Source organism: Ornithodoros turicata, chromosome 5, assembly GCF_037126465.1.
Source record: "Ornithodoros turicata isolate Travis chromosome 5, ASM3712646v1, whole genome shotgun sequence".
Taxonomy (NCBI): domain Eukaryota; kingdom Metazoa; phylum Arthropoda; class Arachnida; order Ixodida; family Argasidae; genus Ornithodoros; species Ornithodoros turicata.
Window position 1 is genome coordinate 67,070,602 of NC_088205.1, and position 16,761 is coordinate 67,087,362.

At 46.0% G+C, this 16,761-nt stretch overlaps 2 protein-coding genes across 2 annotated transcripts in view; one reads left to right on the forward strand and one right to left on the reverse strand.

The window, feature by feature from the left end:
- The window catches only part of LOC135394625 (uncharacterized), a 214,867-nt gene that overhangs the window by 181,365 nt on the left and 16,741 nt on the right, over positions 1-16,761 (reverse strand). The window lies entirely within an intron of this gene.
- The window catches only part of LOC135394624 (retinol dehydrogenase 7-like), a 132,628-nt gene continuing 126,177 nt past the window's right edge, over positions 10,311-16,761 (forward strand). The window contains exon 1 of the mRNA XM_064625455.1: positions 10,311-10,351. The gene's annotated coding sequence lies outside the window, so the exon portion shown is untranslated. The remainder of the gene's footprint in view (positions 10,352-16,761) is intronic.

Genomic DNA, 16,761 nt, shown 5'->3' on the forward strand with positions numbered 1-16,761 from the left:
GAAACTTTTTCGTGCATCTTTACACGTTTGGACTCTACCGAATCCAACGCATTCGTAACGACACGTTTGTTCACAATTCTCTTGCGAGTAACCTTACGTCTTGGAGGCCATCTGCTTGTAACACGCATTTGCCAGCTGTATTACCTTAATCACTCTGGAGAGACAGAGTACACGGCTGGTCCATCAATAGGGAATGGAACGCATTTGCTGCGCTTCTAGCGTAATTGGAGCAACAAACTTTTGAGGCGGTGAATTGATTCGTAAATAACCGTCAATTACCCATGGTCAAAAAATAAAAAGATCTGGTAACGATGACAGAGTTTCAGGAAAAGCGCCATGGAAGGCCGAATCTTTTTTTTTTTTTTTTTTTGCATCTATCTATCTCTACGCGGAAATACTTTTATCGATTGCACGCAAGGATTTTTAAGGAACGAACAATTTATCAACAGAGTTAGTAAAAGAAGTTCTTTCTCTTTCCACTTTCTCGTAGTTCCTCCGTTAATGGTACAATCTTTAACCTGCCGCTACGTCTAGCCGTTCTCTGCGCAGTGTCTCAAATGGTTCGCCCGCTGTTCTGGAAAGGTTCAAAAGCGACTGAACCGCCCCTTGACGACGATAAAGAAAAAAAGTTCTACATCTCCGTCGCTTAACTCTTTCCATTAAGGAAAAGTTTCATCGACGACGACGCTACACTTTTATGTCGAGGAATTATTCAATTGGGCTTAGTATAGGCAATTACGCTAAATGTATTTGGGGACATTTCAAAGGCTTGGAACCACATTGACTTACACAAACAGCGGTACTACGGCAGTCAGTTGGTTCAAATATACAATCGTTAAAACGTCCGTGACTCAAAAACTGGTGTTGCAGAAAAGATTGCAGGGGGAAAGGACTGCAAAGGGTTGCAGAAAGCAGCAGCACCATTCACAATCTCTTACCAGCGTTCTGCTGTCAGTGAATGAACTTGCATAAGGCTGGTATACCGGGCGTTTCACAAAAATTCCCCAGCTGATCAGCCTGATGCACAGCCTGTGACCTCAAGTCTTGTGTCGTCTCACTCGTCAGTGCCACACCGTCACATCTCATCCTCATGCACATCAGTGTCATCTGTATTGTTTGTTTGTTTTACGGCTTTCATGTTTCTTTTTATTTATTTCTATTTCGAAATTTATTTTCTGAGGTACTTACTTGCGGAATAGCAAGCCGACACTCCGTTTGGCTGAACATTCCTTCCCCCTTTTCATTTTTCTTCTAATAAATATACCCCCCCCCCCCCCCCGCGCAACTGAAAAACTCGGAAAGGGCTGATGCTATCGAAAAGCTTCCTTTTTGGTGATCATCCTTGAGACATCGATCACGGACTTGGCAGTGATACGGCTCATATTCACACGCTCATAACAATCCTAACTTCTACATTTTACTTCCGCCGCTTTCGGAACTTCTTCCTTACCAGCAGGAACCTTGAGCGGAAAATATTCCAGGAACACAAGCCGCGTCGACACTCACTTTTTCAAACAATTAGTTGCTTTCGTTTCATATATTTCTTGCGCTGTGAAGTGTTCCAATTGGCTTTTTCGCTCGGCTATCCGGCTGCCAATTACGTGTTCATCCGCCTGGTTCACACACGGGGCATTCTAGTCCACCATACACGGGGGTACAGTGTAACGACCGCGCTCTCCGCGTGACTATCGCGGCGTCGACAGCCAGCGGCGGCGCTGCAATCGATGACTACGGAGACGCATTAGAGTTAGTAAGGACGAAGCGCAGTATAAGGATACAATTATTATTGCAATTATAATTAAAAACAATTATGAATAATTGTTCTAAAAAGAACAGCAGAGAAGAAAGATATCTGTTCGCAAAATTGTTGAGACGCAGACGACACGCTTTGCAAAGTCAACACCACCTAGATAGAGAAAGCCTGCTTGCGCGTCGACGTGACGTAATAACTAGTTAGCCAATCAGGATGGTGTTTTCAACGGCGGTAGCCAATCACGAACGAGCTTTCGGCGGTCATAGCCATGGAGGCGAACGACCGTCGTCTGCGAGCAGTGATGGAACGTCCTCGCGTACCAAACGGGAAAACTTCCAAATCAAGCTCAAAATGGTCTCATATCTTCTTCATGACTGAGTTTCTGTAAAGCGTGTTGCACTTTTTGTCTACAGATTCATGTGTACAGGTTCCAAGTTAGGAGCAATCATTTCCGAGTTCTTGAATTCGCAGAACGGCGAATCACAATAGCAGACGAATTCTGACTATACATGTCCACGTAACGAAGGAGGGAGAGGAGGCAATAAGCAGGCCTTCTCTATCTAGGTGGCGTTGGCAAAGCACGCTCGCGACAAGGGGCGATAGCAGCGCCACCGCAGCTTTCGCCACTTGCTCTGGCAGCCGTCCCTAGGAGCAGTCCCCTCCGTTCCCTGCAGTATGCCTCTTCTAGTTCACTGTAACGGGGCTAACGGAAGATAGGAAACAGAGGGAAGATACGCTTCAGTATGCCACTCTTAAAACAGAGGGGGGGGGGGGGCTTAGCTCGTAGCTTTTATAATTAAAAAGTTAATTAGCGATTTTTAGGTAATTCGTCATTCAACGGTTGAGCAACAGATGGCCAAGAACGTCCGCCGGCCCAGAGATGATAGAAGTGAAAACATGATGTCGATAGCCCTTAGCTTTTTTATGAAAAATCTGTATCGAAAAAAAAAAGACACCCTGTATATAAACACCATTCAAAGCATCACAAACAACGTCCTGTTTTTTGTTGACACGCACCTGAGACAGATATCGCGCCAGGTCGAAAAGGATTGATGAGCTCGCCGTTTCGTGATGGCACACACGGAAATGAGTATCGTCCAGCTGATCAATTTTATGCGTACGCTGAGAACCTTTTCCTGTCGTAGGGCAAATCTCAGTCGGCGATACGCAGACGATAGCTTATGCGTCTCTTGAACGTGTCGGCTGCTTCCTCGTCTGCAGCGTGAGAATCGTTCTGGCACGGCACGTGGCACAACTAAAGCTATAGTTTGCGGGATAAGATGCATCGAAACAAACTTCACTCGCAATGCTGCATTGTGTATGGTGCAGCCTCTATTGGAACGTCCACTTAAGGTTATCGATAACCCCGATGCTGTATCTTTCATGCAGGAATATGCACGAGGCAGAGCAACGTAATGAACTACCAAAAAAGTAAATTTTTTTTTTGATCTGCATAATATTAGAGACATCACAAAACGCAGTTCGTCACTTTGCTACATATACAGGGTGTCTCAGTTAAATCCCGGGCTAAATAATTCGAGAACGGGTGCACCAATCGACGAACTTTCTTTGTTACAAGTATCTGTCCAATACCACCTACAAGCGACACACTGTTTGAATGAGTGCGAGGCGCTCCTGATTTAAATAAAAATTCAAATGAGTTTCGTAAAAAAAACATAACTCTAAAGCAGGGCGCTGTCGGCATTAAAATGGGTACTACCCCTTTTGGGACCTTCAGTGGACACCATTTAGAGAAAAATCTGCCACCTAAGCGGGTCATTTGTTACAGTACTTAATTGGTTTCGGTTTACATATCTTTGTCGAGGCTAGTCGCGGATAAGCGCAAAAGGACTCTCTTCCACTCCCTTATCCACCAACGAAGTATGTCTTTACACCAATTAATTACACCAATGAATTACGTCCTTTTGCGCTTCACCGCGACCAGCCGCGACAAAATATGTAAACCGAGACCAATTAATTACTGCAACAAATGGTCCGCTTCGGTGGCAGATTTTACTCTAAAAGATGTCCACTGAACTCATTTGAATTTTTATTTATGTAATGAGCGCCTCCCTCTCATTCACACGGTGCACAGCTTGTAGGTGGTATCGGACAGATACTTGTAACAAAGAAAGTTCGTCGATTGGTGCACCCGTTCGCGAATTATTTAGCCCGGGGATTTAATCGAAAAGGGGAAAAAAATAAAACACTGTCAAGGAGCCCGCGAAGAGGGAATCACACACGTAACATGAAAAACGGTTAGGAGCAACTAATATTTATTCGAACAAGAACTTTCGTGCAAGAGACTGCACTTCTTCAGGTTACACAACTAAGTGCGACACGAGTATATATACCAAGTGAACAGATACAATAAAACAGGTTTCCAGAACTAAGTAAACAGAAAACAACCAGACAGTAATACAATTGTACATACATTGTATTACTGTCTGGTTGTTTTGTGTTTACTTAGTTCTGGAAACCTGTTTTATTGTATCTGTTCACTTGGTATATATACTCGTGTCGCACTTAGTTGTGTAACCTGAAGAAGTTCAGTCTCTTGCACGAAAGTTCTTGTTCGAATAAATATGAGTTGCTCCTAACCGTTTTTCATGTTACGTGTGTGATTCCCGGGGATTTAACTGTGACACCCGGTATATAGTCCCTTCCGCTTTCGTCACATGTGCGCCATTGCTTTACCAATGCATGGATGCCGCGGAAGTGAGAGAGAGAGAGAAAAAAAAGCCTTGTTGACTGACTCCAAACTCCAAAGGCATGCACCGCACTTTCAGGTCATTAGTGAGTTTTAGTATATCGTACGCTATCACCTTTGCGTACGTAAGGGATAGCGTTGGTGGTTCTGCGCACGCGCAATGCATAAACAGAGCTTTGCGCATTGCACAGGACCACCACGTTTTCCCTTACGTACGCAAAGGCGGCAGCGTACGACCGCTATATCCATCCATAGTATATACTAACGCTCACTATTGTCTGTATCGAACCTGATTCCGCCGAGAGCCACTGTGAAGGACGCGAACAGCTGACGATCACTCGGTGTGAGGTCCGGTGAGTACGGCGGATGCAGAACACACTCGATACACACACCTGTGATCATCTCCGCTGTGGCACGTGCTGCGTTGGATGGGGAGGGGGGCGCACTGTCGTGCAGCAGCAACACTACACCACAGCTGAACAAAGAACGACGCTTTGACCTGGTTGCAGGCTTCAAGAGATTTTCAAGCAGTTCGACTGTTCGCAGTGAGTCATTTTGGCCATGTAATGTTCCACTATTAGACGTCTATCGCCTCGTGGTCTCTAAAACCGTGGGCATTAGCTTGCCAACCGTTGGAGGGTGCGACAGCTATTCCGCTACCGAAAAAGAGTAGCGAATATAATAGCCGCGCTATTAGTAGCACCGCCGTGTACTAGAGTGTCCTGTAGAGACATTTAGCTCAATCTCACCTGCTGTGCTCGGGCTGTCGTGTTATTCGGTGCTCAGTTCCTCCCGTTCGTAATCAAGTGGCGAGTCGTCCTTACACAAGAGACGTTAAACAAGCAAACACTGAAGGAACGGAATGCAGGTGAGAAACTACATTTCGCACTGCGAGCTTCTGTATCTCAGCACTTCGGCACTTCTCTATATTTTTGTAACAGCCGTCTAAGGAAATACTCAGCACACCCTTTAAACGAACGAATTCCTCCTCCTGAAGGCTTTCAAGCGTCCTATTCACAATTCGCCCACGAGGCTTTTCTATGGTTCCCGCTGTTTTATCACCTGACACAAACCTGCACATGTGCAAGTCTGCACAAGACTTCGCCAAAATGATAATGAAAACTGTCCGCGCTTAATGACCTCCCTCGCTCGATTGGCTGCATTATACCCATTAAACTCGCTGCGCGTGAGATTTATGTTCATGGCTTGCACGCGCGAACGCGTCGCAGCACTCGTATAATGTTTATTGCACATTAGTAAAAATGAAAGGCGACCAAAGAGCACAATGGCGGTACGTATTACAGTGACTTACATACATACATAAAAAATAAAAATAAAAAGCCCTGGCCACCAGGTTTCTGATTCTTTTTTCCTTACGTTTTCACTTCTTTTTCCTCCTTTTCCTTTCCCCCTCTTTTCCTGGCTAATGTTGCAGTCTTACAGCCCTGCTCGGAAAGCCGGATTTGCCTCACACTAGTGAAGCCAAAATTTCGATTTTATTTTTTTTTAATTAAGATAAAATCAAATCAATACCCTCGAACCGGAGAATAATAGCCGATTACGGACCGGATGCTTGAGATCCCTGACCCTTAACGAATACGACACGCTGATGCATACTGTTATCTTGGGCATACATCCGCATTTTGATCAACCTTAGTGTACGCATACGTTCATGCACCTTGTAATTCAGATCGACAGGGAGATCCATCGTACTTGGAGAAGCAACTTTATATATTTCTTGTTCTTTCATAAGCATAATGTTCTTTTGCAGCATATGCTAATGGTTCCGGAAAAGTTCACCCACGCAATTCAAGTACCGCAATAGAATCCGTTACGAAACACTCCACATCTAATTTCGAATTTGGACGTGCGGGGTCGTTTGGGCGCAATTAGACCTTCCGGGTCGAATGAGACATTTAGACGTAATGAGGTTCTGGCGGTAACGAGATACAATGGACAGGTCACATTTTGAATGCACGTTGTTTTGTTGTTTTGTTCCATCACACCCTTCCCTGTCCCTTGACAGATCACTGGCACTCGCAAGTTGGAACTACGAGCAAGTAAGAGTTTCTGCAATAAGTCACTGCGGCTTCACGGCGCACTCTTCCGTGTTTTTGTCAGCTAGCGACTCTCGTCCGAGAGCAGAGTTAGAAATGTCATTCGCACGCTTTTCTGGGTGGCTCGCTCACCGCAAGATGCATGAGGACCCAGCATTTAGTACATCTTCTTTGCTTAAACGAGGCAGCCTTAGAGGCCTCTATAGTGACTCAGGTCCAACTCGCTTTTCCAGTTGGAGTACGGAACAGTCACCGAGCCTGCCTACTTCACTCTCTCATGTTCTTTTCATCACCATCTCATCTGCAGCTACAGTCGTGACGATGCCCACATCGGTGAAGCCAGCAACGGCAAAATGCTTCCAACGCAAGCGGCACCGCCGTTGATTCTTGGATGCGGTCTTAACAACGCTTCTGCCAGCAATGCCACGCTAAGTGGATAGCTCTTAGTCCTTTGACGACATTGCGCGCACATATACTGAGGGAAGGAGTTCCCTAACATCTTCAAGCCGGTGATAGCCGACCGCGGCGTTGAACTAGACGGGAATACGTTTTCTTAGAAAAGGAAGAAGGTGAAGGACAACACCTTTAACTCAGCATGAACGAGGGCGAAATACTTCGTTCGTCCTTTACGAAGCCCTTAAAGTATATTTTATAGCCCGAGTGAAACAGCAATGAGGATACAGACATGCACTTATCTTCAGCTTCTTGGGCAAAATATATTTTCACCGCCTGCATTCTCTCGATGTAACGATAGTATGTGAAAACACATTCTCTACTATTTCCTCTGCGGCAACAATATGTTTTCTTCGTTTTTATTTGGCGTAATGTTCGAACATAAAATACCAATGCAAACGGTGTCCCGATGCCTATGTCTGCCAACCATGTTCTCTCTCTCTCTTTCTTTGTCTTTCTCTCTCTCTTCTTTTTTTAAAAGCTATATTTCTTGGTTATTTTACAGATGCCTTCCAGAATACATCATCCGAACAAAATGTTACGTTTTTACATACTTTATTTTTTTAGAAAGTGTACAAACACTATGTAGCTGATTTTTTTTTTTTTTTCCTTTTTCTCTTTCTTCAGAAGTTTCCAAGGCAAACCGCGAACTTAGTCCGGAAGTTTTGTTTATTTGCGTTTAATATGCGTCGCTTCTTTATTTGTTTTCTGACGCAAGGCACCTTTTTTTCTTCTCGCTCGTTGCCAGTGTCAACAAGATGACATATCCAATGCAAATATACACGGAAAGCTATTTTCAGATAAATGGATTTGAGACTCACAAGAGAGGCAGCGAAAAACATTATACTGTTTCCTTTAAACGTGGTTCGTGCTTCGTTGTTTCCCTTTGCCGAAAGCGTCTAGGAGAACTTGCGGAACAGTTACACAGTTTAAAAGTACAAAACCAAGGTGACTTGGTTTTATACTTTTAGAACCAAGTCTGGTTAACTAGTATACTGGTATACAAGGTTAACTAGAATCACTCGTCGGCATGTTTCTGTATTTTTGACTGACTAGATGAGTCACATAATTTGTGAGCCCATCTTCCTTAACGTTTTAGCCTACTATTCTCTATATCCTTAATTTACTTACGTTTAATGATGCTAATTAAAAAAAAAGCTCACTCGGGGCTCTAGATTTCCGCACTGCTTTATTAGATTATCTTTCTAATGTTGTTTCAAGATTGGAGTATTGCACAGTGGTATGGAAATGTATCTGTGCCGTTCTCTCCTCTCATATTGAAAGTGTACGACGCAGGTTCATCCGCATATATTTTGACAGGTACTTAGGGCGAAAAGGTGTTATTATGAATATAATAATTCTTAATCGGTGTAAGACTGAAACCTTAACTCAGAGGCGTAAGAAGCGTGACCTTACATTTGATTTCAAATGTGTGCGTGGATCATTCTTTGTTTGTTCGTTTGTTTGGAAGGGAAAAAAAAGGGGGAGAAATTGAACTCGTCTTCCGGCTTGTTCTGCTACTCTTAACATAAATTCTCACCCCCTCCCCTCAACCCCCCAAAAATACTTCTCATGTGCTCTACTCGCAAGTTCGGACTGTCCACGTTTGGTTGAATGCCTCGCTTTTTATGCTCCCGCTTTAGACACCCTATGATTTTTAAATTATCTGAGAGCTCCTGCGTTAATCCTATGAACCGTATACAGAGATTATATAATCAGTTGGCTGACGCGGATGTAAATATTTTCGTTTCTCCTAACACTTTTAGATCAATGTTAACTAGCTCTGTGTAAAAAAGAAAAAAATTGTTTTGTTTTTGTTTTGTTTAGTCGGTGGACTACCCTGTGCACTAGTGGGTGTTTTCGCTGCACCATTTAGGTGTGTTATGTGCGTTTTGTTTTTAATTCCTTGTTTGCGCCGCGAGCGGCGTACAGATGCAGAGGGGACAGCAGGAAGGAGTGCGAAAGTGAGGGGGGGGGGGGGGCTTAATATGCTTCCTTGGCCGGCTTCAGGGGTACTGTGCCGCCATTCGTGTGGAAAGTATGACAGAAAACCCAGGGAAAACCCCAGACAGCACAGCCGGTGAGGGGATTCGAACCCGCGACACGGTCCCGGTATCGGCGTGGAAAGCGATCATCATGCCACGGGAGATTTTTTTTTTACACAACTTTTCATTGAGTCATGTAGCCACAAACACAAAACATAATTCAATACAGAATACACATATAACAACAATTGTTGATGGTGTCCATTGTACTGATGAAGATCAATTATCTACAACTATATACAAGTCCCTTTAGAGACTTAAAAAGTAGAGATAAACTACGTATATACACACACATATAAATATACCACGGGAGATCGTGTCATGTGCTGTTTATGGGAAACCTAATAAAAAGAAACGCAATAAAATATTATATAAATCTATTTTTCATTATTATTTTTCTTTTTCTTTTCTTGCACGATCTTGCCGATCACCATCCGTCCAGGAGTTTGTGATTTCTACAGAAGTTGTTGAGCACAGAGTTCACTTTGAGAACAAGTCTCCACCTGCTCATGGGAGTCTGACAGAAAATATTTAAGCACTCTGCGAGTGGCGTAGCCATGGTGGGTTTTCAGGGCGATCGCCCCTCCCCGATGGTGGTGGTGATATAGTGGTGACGCCCCTCCCCGATCTTCACCACAAAGCACGCTCCTGGCCAACCATTATTCCTAGTGATATCGTTCTTTCTTTCCCAGTGATATCGTTCGTTCTGGATGATGGTTGGCTAGGAGCGTGCCATGCGGTGAAGCTCCGAGTTTAGAGTGTATAGCGCACTTGGGAAAGCGAAGACGGGAATGAAATCCTCCTCCCCACGTAACGTTCGCACAGAACCACTCCCATTTTTTTTTCTGGCTATACAACAACAACAGCAATAGATGATGACAATGAGATAGGGTGTTTCACCGCGGTGTTGCGGTACCCTACCCCTCTACCATATATCTCTCATCGGAAATCGCATTCTATAACGTAATATATCTCGGTATGACTCATTTCATGGATTCCTTTTTACCTTGGGGCTCTTCCGAAATATAATGCACCCATTTTATCGACCACTGACGAGAGGGACCCGATCCAAGAGAGCATCGGACGGTCGTTAGCACAAATTTCGCGAATGGCCTCGTCGGCTGCTGTTTTCCTCGTTTCTTTCTCTCCTTCTACGCGCTTTCCGACTCCAGACAAAAAAAAATAAAAAAGTGTAGCTTCCTCCTGTCGCGCCGCCAGGCCCGATTGCAGTGTTGATACCTATAGTTGGTCGAACACAAATAACGGGCTCGCTCTTTTTGCAACGCGTCGTACTTCCATTCGAAGTCCGGTCATTTCCGTGGCTTTCCGAAAGGTAAGATGCGCTTTTAATGATTTCGCGAATTGTTGCGGTAATGTATGTTTCCTTGCAAACACGCGCCCTGCAAATCAGGAATCGATTAATGGAACTGCAAATGTGGGAAGGGCCAGAAAACAGTGATTTAGGGCAGCATAGAAAATCCGAAAATTTGTGAGTTGGTTTGGTGCAAGCAAAAAATAAAATAATAATTTGTACAACAACAACAACAACTTTATTTTTAAGATGATGAATGGGAAGTGTCATCGCAAGGGGCAATACTCTACCTCATAGCTGATGGTGATGTGGGGAATGAAATAATGGCCCCTTCACAATAAGGTTCGAAGTCCTATGGTGTCCAAAAATGTCAAAAGAGCTTTGAGGGCACAGCGTTGGTGGGCTGGATTTGACCAGGGACCAAGCAATTTTCAGAGAGAGTGAGAGAGGGGGGGGGGGGGTTCAAGTCAAACCGGGACTTTTCATTTTTCACAAAAGTAAAATGAACTTACAGGCCAGAAATTAGTTTTATTTCTCAACGTAATCTCCAGCTGCACTAATGCGTTTCACGAGGGCTTGGATGCCAGCAGCGTAGAAATCCTTAATGGGCGCGTAGCAGCAATGATCGGACCGCATTCTTGACGTCGTCGTCGCAGCCGAAGTGGCGGCCCCCAAGGAAGGCCTTCAGTGGTCCGAAGTTATGGAAGTCGCTGGGGGCGAGGTCTGGACTGTAAGGGGGATGTGGCAGCAACTCCCAGCCAAGTTACTATAAGGTACGTGTCGTGAGATGCGGGGGATGCGTGCGTGCATTGTCCTCTAGCAGGAGGACTCCTTTGGTGATGAGGCCTGGCCGCTTTTGCTTCAGCGCCTTATGCACATCCCTGAGAACCTGGCAGTAATATAGACTCTTGATGGTGGCACCCCCGTTACCCCCCCCCCCCTTGATGGTGGTACCACTGGGCAGAAAATCAACATGAACAACGCCAGCCTTGTCCCAGAAAACCGTGGCCATGACCTTACCCGCAGACGGGGTGCTTCGGAACTTCTTGGGAGCTGGCGAGCCCGGATGTTTCCACTGTTTTGATGCGCGTATAGACTCGGGAGTGAAATGGTGCACCCACGTTTGATCGCACGTGATGATCCGATCAAGGGACGGCTGTCCTTCAGTGTCGAAACAGTACCTTAGCTCTTGGGAGATTTCCAGTCTTCTCTGCCGGTCAAACACGGAGAGCTGCCTCTTGACCCAACTTTCCGAAACTGGAGGTGTTCATGAATGGTAGTGTTCAACGTTCCCACAGAAAGGTCCGTCTTTCGAGCCAGCTCGAGACATGTTATTCTTCGGTCCTTGAGGATCAGGCGCTCCACAAGTTGGATGTTCTCAGGAATTCTGACACTGGGCTCTGAGCCGCCCCGGCCGAGATCGTCCTGCACTGATGTACGGCCGTCTCGGAACCGTTTGGACCACTCAAACGCTTTGCTGCGGCTAAGTGTATCGTGGCCATAGTGAGCCTGAAGTCTTCTGTGAATTTCAGATGACTTTACGCCTTCATTCACGAGAAACTTCGTGACAATTCGTTGTTCGATGTGCGCGCTCACCTCATTGTCGGCCATCTTGTCCAGCACGCGTCTTCTGTTTTGCACAAACTGTGGACCACCACGTGGTGAACGCGGAAGCCTGTCGAGTGTGAAAATGACGAAAAAGAAGTAGCGCGAGTCATTTGTTCACTCAGGAAACAGAAGGTCCCGGTTTGACTTGAACACCCCTCGTAATTGCCTTCCTTCATTGCATTTGATTGAAAAGAAGATAATATTCCTGGATAAGGGGGGGGGGGGGGGGATCTATTTATTTTCACAGGAAATGTCAGCCAGAATAGATAGGACATATCGGTTCCTGTATTATCTCCTTAGTCCTTAGGCTCCTAATTTCCAGTTGAAAGCACCGTCCATGTGTCACCCTCACTTATGAACCACAAAGATTTCGAGAAAATCATTTATAAAATCGAGGGATTCCTAAATAATCGATATTTTGAATGAGGAATGGAAAGTATTATAAACAACGGTGTATAAACGTACGTTAACTTAGAACAAAGTAGCAGGGCACAAATCTAGCTGGTGTAGACTAATTGTTGAAGACATTACCCTGAGTTTGGGGAAAAGGACACGGACAGTAGGGGAGAAGAGACTCGAACCAGTAATGCCAGTTAAAAAAGGGGAGAGGGAGACAGAGGTCACAACGACGAGAGTAGCAGGGGGAGGGGAGATACGGACCAAAAAGGAGATGGTCAAGTCGGGTTAACGAGGTCGGCTAAAGTCGGACTGATAACAAAGGAAGGTTTACTGAGATATCTTCTGGTATAGATTATGGCCGGCGACTCAAACAGCGTACGAGAAGTGTACGAACAGTGGTAAGAAATAATCGGAGAAGATTGATGAAAAAAAAAAAAAAAAAGGCCGACAATTACAGTGGGCGACCTGTTTGTATAAGTCAGAAGACGTGGGTCTGTTGTTTACATTGCTGGCATGTTCTTTTAAAGGGGCTATCGCATCTGGGAACGTACGCATTAGGGAGTTTAAGTTCCCACTACGATAACACGCCGATCGATACGATCTCCGAAAAACAGATACAACTCATCACGAGTCGGTCGGAATGATTCGTAAAGCGCTCGTCCGCAGTTTCAGTTTACAGACGAAAAGTCACCAAGAACGACCCCATCGATGCGGAAAATCAAGCACGAAGCCATCTGCGAGCACTCGCATCATAAGTTAGGTTCCAGTTACATTATGCGCATGAAACGCGTGTTACAAGCATTTGTCTCAATGCCTGTGGAAGATGTAATGTTGCTAAATGTTTCTCTGCGCATTTCTGCGCCAGCGACAGCTTTTCTCAAAAATCGTCTGCGTATCTTTACTTAAGCTTAGGCGTCCAGTCGGGGGAAGTCACACACTGCTTTAAGTACCCTACGCCTCGTCAACAGACAGATGTCCTTCCTTTATAACGTCCGCGACTGTCCTCTTGGTTGTCGCCCAGCCATGACTTCAGGAAGTTGCAGACCAAAATCGTTCTCAGTATATTCACAGTTCGCACGATATTGTTTCTCTGGTTGTCAGCCGTCTTGTTGGCAAGTGAAAACTGCGCATGCTCCAGCTGAGTGGGAGACGGAAAGCACGCACGAAAGAAGTCCGATAAATTCGGATTGAGTGGGATTCCGATAATTTTCGTAGCCAATAAAGATCTCCGACTCACCTTACGCATGCGCACTTTGCGGAAAGCTGAGTCGGAAAGTTATCGGAGCAGCAGAAGTGGCCAACTAAAACTCCCTAATTACAAGGTCCCGATCCCCTAAACCTCAGTTAGTTCTATCTTGAAGAAGTCGAAGTGTCCGTGCCGTTCTCCTCGAACGTTTTCCTCATTCTCGTATCAGTATGCATGAGACCGATACGGTATAATGTTCGTCGCCGCTTCATGGTTACCTTGGCTAGGTTTCTCTTCCGAAAACAGCTTACATATTAAATGATCGATTTTTAAAGATTTGCACTCCCTCTGCAGCTAACACCGTGATGACGTAAGCCAGGCACACGAGTGGGAATGCAGCGCAGGCGATTGTCTCCGAGGCCGTCTGCTTGGGGTTCGCATCGCAATATACTGTGAAATACAGTGAAAAGTTTTTCACGCTTGTTGGATTTCACGTTTCATTCAACAGTCCCAGAGTCTCAAAAGTCCTCCGTAAATATGCCGACACGGTTTTTCCGACACCTCACTTACGAGTGTGACCAGAAGGGAGCGCGCATGGCAGTTTCTGAGCAGCCCCTGAACTGATTTCAATCCGAGAGGGGCGAATTTTTGCAATAAATCGCCATATGTGATGAAATCTGGATGCATCATTTCACCCCAGAGAGAAAAAGAAGCAGCATGGAACGGCGACATAAGGCCAGGCTCCCACACCTCCCCATACAGACTATAGTTTGAGATAATTCAGGCAATACTGGGCATGCGCAACCAATTAAAATGAACTGTTGCGCCTACCATTCGGCCAATCAGGAGCCTCGAAGTTTGGCTTGCCTTTCGGCCGGTCCTGGCTACCATCAGCTTTTACCTTTACTGGTTTTCATGCCTGACGCTCGTTATTCCCTATTCGAAAACAACTAACGCAAATTGTGGACAAAATACACGTTTATTTGGTACATCGTATTCACTCAAAGGTGTGCTGCAAAAATTCACCGTGCGTATACAGAGCCCAAAGCGTTGCGTTCGTTGACTCCAATCAGACAAAGTTCGAGCTCGCAAAACACTCATTTGTGAAGGGGCTCATTATTTCATTCCCATTCATCATTTATTTATTACATCACCACCAGCAATGGGGTAGAGTATCGCCCCAGGCGATGAGACACCCCAGCCATCATCCTGTAATAAAGTTGCTGTTTCCTAGAAGCGAGCGACGCTCACATGAGTGCATGCGATTTCACGGTGAGGGGGGGGGGGGGGGTCGAGGTATCTTGCCGTTGTTGGTCGCATTCCAGTGGGCATCGTCACGACTATAGCCAAAAAAAAAAGGGGGGGGGGCAGAGGGGAGTTGTCGATTTCAAAGTGAGGCATAGGCAGGATGACCGATACTGATGGGACGAAGACACACTGTAGGTGAGAGGTGCGCTAGAGTGGTCTTTCAGCGAGGCCCGTTTCTTGAAGAAAGCGCACGAGGCCGCGAGTTTGTGAAAGTCGTTCTGCATAAGAACCTTCGGGGAAGAGGACGTCCGTCAGTATGCCAGGCCTGGCGTGGCGAAGGTGAGTTTCCCGCATAGTATGGTATGCACAGTGAGCATCTTCCGTTGCTTGCAGTGCGTCAAATGTAACAACGAAACGGGAAATGCTTGTGTCGCACCGACACCAGTGATTTTCCCAGAAATTCACTGCTGGGGGTGGGGGGTGCCGAGCTTTCAAAGGGGGGGGGGATAATACACACGGAAATAACCGTTGTCCGTTGTCACTGCATTTGAAAATGCAACGGGGCGACGGCGCACAAAAGTGTTCCTCAAAGTTCAGCTCACCCCTGCATTCCAGTTCTGAACTGGAGAGACTGTTTGTAGGATGCTTGTGTCGGGAAACATCACGACACGCACAGAGTCACTTTAACACACGAACACATCCGACAACACTCTTCTCTTTGAACAATACGGTGCTGTCAACCGACATCATCGAGACGCTTGCCACTCTTCTCTCCTCTCTCGTAACTGCCCGCAAGACCGACTGCCCGCGAAAGAATGCTATTTCGAAACTTTGCCAACCGATCGCGGAGCCGGCGGTGCCCTTCGGCCAATGGGTATCAACGATGATGCCTGACCAGTGCCTGACGTAGTACTACCACGTGGTTATGACGCGGGAAAATGTTTTTAGAGCCGCGAAGACGGGGAGATGTGGGGGCCTGATAAGGCTTCTCCGCCGCCAAAGTAAAGCAAGATACAGCCCTCTGCTGGGAAGTCCATGGGAACTGTCTTCTGGGACATGCGGAGTGTCATTCATGTGGACTTCGTTGAACAAGGGGCCACGATTAATGGCCGTACTACTCCGCGTCGATAAAGGGTGCCGTGCAAAACGCAAGAAAAGGCCTATGGGTAGTTGTCCGGAAGGGTCGTTCTTCTTCGTGACAATGCCCTGTCTCACAAGGTGAATTTGACGGTAGCAACCCTGGTCAAAATGCGCTGGGACTTTTTGCCCAATGCCCCTTAAAGGGAGACTCCGGGACAATCCGGGAGGGGAGACGTTCCACACAGATGAAGCCCTCCAGAAAGATGTCCTGCAGTGGCTACGACAGCAGCCCGCTTCCAGTGGTGTCGAGATGCGCACGGTGAGTGCTTTGGAAACCTGACGCATGTAATTTGGTGCTTCCCGAATTTTCCATTGTATTTATAGAAGTAAAAGTCTCGGCCAACCTTAAACGACCCCTTTGGGCACGCCACACACCGATAAGAATAAGAAGTAGCACTGCCTTTGTATTATGCCCTGTCTTTGTGCTGTTTTCGGCATTACCTCTGCGGAACCATTCCAATATAGTATTCGCTTATTCGCTTTGGAAGAAACATCGATTCTATATTTAAATATAGGGTTCTATATTTCGCTCGGAATTCGGATCGAATACACAGCTATATGCTTCGGTATTCGCACATCCCCATTTCATCCCTTACACATGTGCATCAGCCCGTCATTTGCTTTGACGGTACATCTTCCCAGTAACACACCTTCCCGACAGCTATACGACAGGTTAATTTCTTGCCGGAACAAAATAAATTAACGTACCTGCTGATTCGCATTGCAGCTGTGAAACGTTTCGTGCCGTACACCAGTGTTTCCCAAACTGCGGGTCGCAACCCGCAGGGTGGTCGTGATAGATTCCGCAGGGGGTCGCGAATCAGCTCAGAAACTATGCTGCTCAGGCTAT